This window comes from Pteronotus mesoamericanus, unplaced genomic scaffold (genome assembly GCF_021234165.1).
Source record: "Pteronotus mesoamericanus isolate MK-2021 breed Mesoamerican mustached bat unplaced genomic scaffold, CSHL_Meso_final contig_33, whole genome shotgun sequence".
Lineage (NCBI taxonomy): Eukaryota > Metazoa > Chordata > Mammalia > Chiroptera > Mormoopidae > Pteronotus > Pteronotus mesoamericanus.
In genome coordinates, this window is record NW_026555135.1 from 8,585,051 (window position 1) to 8,588,788 (window position 3,738).

Consider the following 3,738-nt stretch of genomic DNA (forward strand, 5'->3'; position numbering starts at 1 on the left):
TGAACTCTGTTTTTTACCTTATTTTAATATTTCACTGTATGATTTAATTATTGTTTTGCTAGGTATTTTTCCTCCCTGTAATCTATGAACTGAAATGTTTGAGAAATTCCTAAGGACAAACTTTTAAAACATATGAAAAAGATCTTTAGCTGAAATTACAGTCCCTGGGGATTTTTCAATTTTTTTTCTCCTCAAGGATTTTTTAGCAGTTCTGTCATGTTAAAAAATGAATGGATGGCTGATTAGTTGATGTGCTTTTCTCTTAAAAACATATTTAAAAATTATAGCCTGGAAAAAATCAATGCCTTGAATCATTGTCAGTTATGTGTAATATCAAGCAGTAGGGAGCTAGAGGTAATTGAATAAATATGCATAGCTTTCTGTGTCTGAAGTTGAAATAGGCTGAATGTAAGGTGATCAGCAGTGGGCTATTATAAATAAAAAATATTTTGCTATGTTTATATTGTGTTTAATATTCTTTCAAACTCATGCCTGGAAGAATAAAATATTATGTTTTAATGTCCTACTGAAGTCAAAAAGCACATACACATACAGAAAATACATATGGAGCAATTATTTTAAAAAGATATTTGTATTTATTATCTCAAACATTTAAGATTACTCTCAAATACATTTTAAAAGTTACTTTATGAATTCTATGCTGTGGAATAATAAGAAATACATATATATGTATATATGTCTCTGCCCCTACTAACATTTGGTCTTTGACTCCAGTTTCTGTCACAGAGCTCCTAAAATTCTTGTAATTTCTTGAGTGATAAGAGTGTCTGACACAGAGGTCCTGAGTCATTTGGGATTTCCTGGGGATAAAAGCATCTATTTTTGTAATGAGTTTATGATTCTGGTGGGCTCTTGGATGGGGGCTGGTCGGTGGAAAGTCTAAGCCATGATTAGAAACTTGGAACTTTAGACTCGCTCTCCATTCTTCAGAAAGGGAAGAGGAGCAGCAAACAGAGTTGATTACTCAATCATTTCTATGTGATGAAGCTTCCATAAAAATCCCAATAGCATGGGGGTCAGCGGGCTTCCATGTCGGTAAAACGCCATGTGCCAGCAGGCTGTTCTATCCCAACTCCACGGAGACAGAAACCCTTGGGCTTGAGACCCTTTCAGACCCTGCCTTTAAAATGTTATGTGCATTAAATCAAAAGGAGTAAGTAAACTCTTTTTCTATATCCTGCGAGTCTTTATAACAAATTATTGAATCTGAGTAGGAGGTCTTGGAAAATTCTGACTTAAAGCCAAGTCAGACACAAGTTTGAAGTAACTTAAAAAGCCACTACTTATGACTGTCATCTGAAGTGGGTGCAGTCTCGTGGGATTGAGCCTTCAACCTACGGGGTCTCTGCTAGCTACATAAATTTAGTGTTAGAATTACTTGGTGTGAAAAACCCACGTATCTAGTATCAGAAGTGTTTTGAGTGTGACTAGAGAAAAAATAGTGAGTTTTCCCCAAATATACATAAAAAGAGTTGAGATATTTGCTCCATAAGATATGCATTTTCCATACTTCTCTTACTATTTAAATTGTAAATAACCATCAATATCTAGGTGTCACTTTATCCAAGAAGTTTCCTGGATTTTACCAAATGGGAGCAAATAAACTCTTGTAGCATTTTCTATTTTATTCTCTTTCACTTTGGAGAGTAAGCAACATACTTCAAATAACATATGGGTCAAAGAAGAAACATCAACAGAAAAATTTTTTAATTTGAACCAAATAAAAATGAAAAATATAACTTCTTGATATGTATAAGATTTAGCTAAAGCAGTACTTAAAAGGGACTGCATAACATTGAATGCACATAAAAAGAAGAAATATCTAAAACTAATAACCTAAATTTCCAGTTTAAGGAACTAGAAAAACAAAAGCAAATGAAATCCAAAGGAAATAATAAGAATTAGAGTAGAAATCAATGAAGTTAAAAATAGGAAATTTATAGCAAAAGTCAATAAAACCAAAAGCTAGTTTTTTGTCAACTTTTTTTAAAGATCAATAAAATTGATAAGGCTTGAACTAGGGTAATAAGAAAAACAGAGAGAGGACACAATTAGAAATGAAAAGGGATACCACAACAGATCCCATGGACCTTAAAAGAACAATAAAAATACTATGCTTATAAATTTAATAGCCTAGATGAAATGGACCAATTTCTTGAAAGACATAAGCTATCAAAACTAACACCAGAAAAAATACATGGTCTAAATAGGCCAATATTTATTAAATTAATTGTATCAATAATCAATAATCTCCCAAAAGAGCAAGTACCAGGTCCAGATTGGTTTACTGATGAATTACACCAATCATTTCAGAAATAAGTTGTATTAGTTTTCTACAGTCTCTTTCAAAATATAGAGACAGAGGAAATGTTATCTAACCCATCCCATGAAGTCAGTATTACCCTAATACAAACCACACAAAAAAAACTACAAACCAATAGCTCTCATGGCCATCAATGTCAAAATTCTCAACAAAATATTAGTAAATCAAATCCTACAATGGATAAAATTAATTATATATCATGAACAAGTGGGAATTATCCTGGATATGCAAGACTGGTTCAACATTCAAAAATCAATAAATGTAATCTAACACATCAAGAAGCTAAGAAGAAAAATCACATGATTATGCCAATAGATGCAGAAAAAAAACATTTAACAAAATCTTAGAGCATTAACAATAATATCTCTCAGTAAACTAGGAAAAGAGGAAGACTTTCTCAACTTGATAAAGAATATCTCCAAGAAACCTATACCTAATAGCATACTTAATGGTGAGAAACTAAAAGCTTTCCAACTAAGATCAGGAATAATTCAAGAATGTCCCCTCTCACCATTATTTAAATATCATGCTGGAAGTTCTAGTTAAGGCAAAGAGAACAAAAAACGGGCAAAGGATATGTGATACATAGATTGATAAGGAAGAAACAAAAGTGCCATATAAACAAGACAAAATTTCCTCTGTAGGAAATTTCAAAGGACTGACCAAAAAAAAATATCTGGAACAAATAAGCAATACATAGCAAGGTTGCAGGATACAAGGTTAATATATGAAAGACTAAATAGGCAATTTTTCCTAGAACCTAGGCTAACATAAGGAGAGTTATAGCTACTAGCCTACATATAAGTGAGTTGAAGAGAACTGGCTGATGCTGAAACTTTTTTATTTTTTAAAAATATATTTGTCTCTGCCTCCCGAAACTTTTTTTTCCCCATTCACATGCACCACAGTTGGCTGGATGGCTGTTGCACCATTACTGGTGATTAGACCAAGTGTCTTATCATCCAACAAAAACCTTAACCTGTTTCTATAACAGGTTTCTATAGTAGGTTTCTTAATTTTTAAGACCAGGTGATGCAAAAGCTATAAAATGTATCGAAGCCTAGGCTCAGAAAGTCAATTCCATTGCCTTCTACTGAGCAAAGCATGCCACAAAACAGTCCAGATTCCAGGTGTTTTCATAATAGTAAAAGCAATAAATCACTGTGGTCATTTTGGAATCTTCCACATTCATTTGCTATGACTCTTAAGCTTTACCTATATATGCAGCTATTTAAACCATTATTTTACTATTAATATTAACTTATCTTGTCCTATACATGTCTTATTTCAGCTGAAGATAGTAAATACAATGCATATAATTTGCTCTAATTATAAGGTAATTTTTTTTACAAAAATGGTAGAATAAGGTAATTTTTTTTACAAAGGTAAAAACA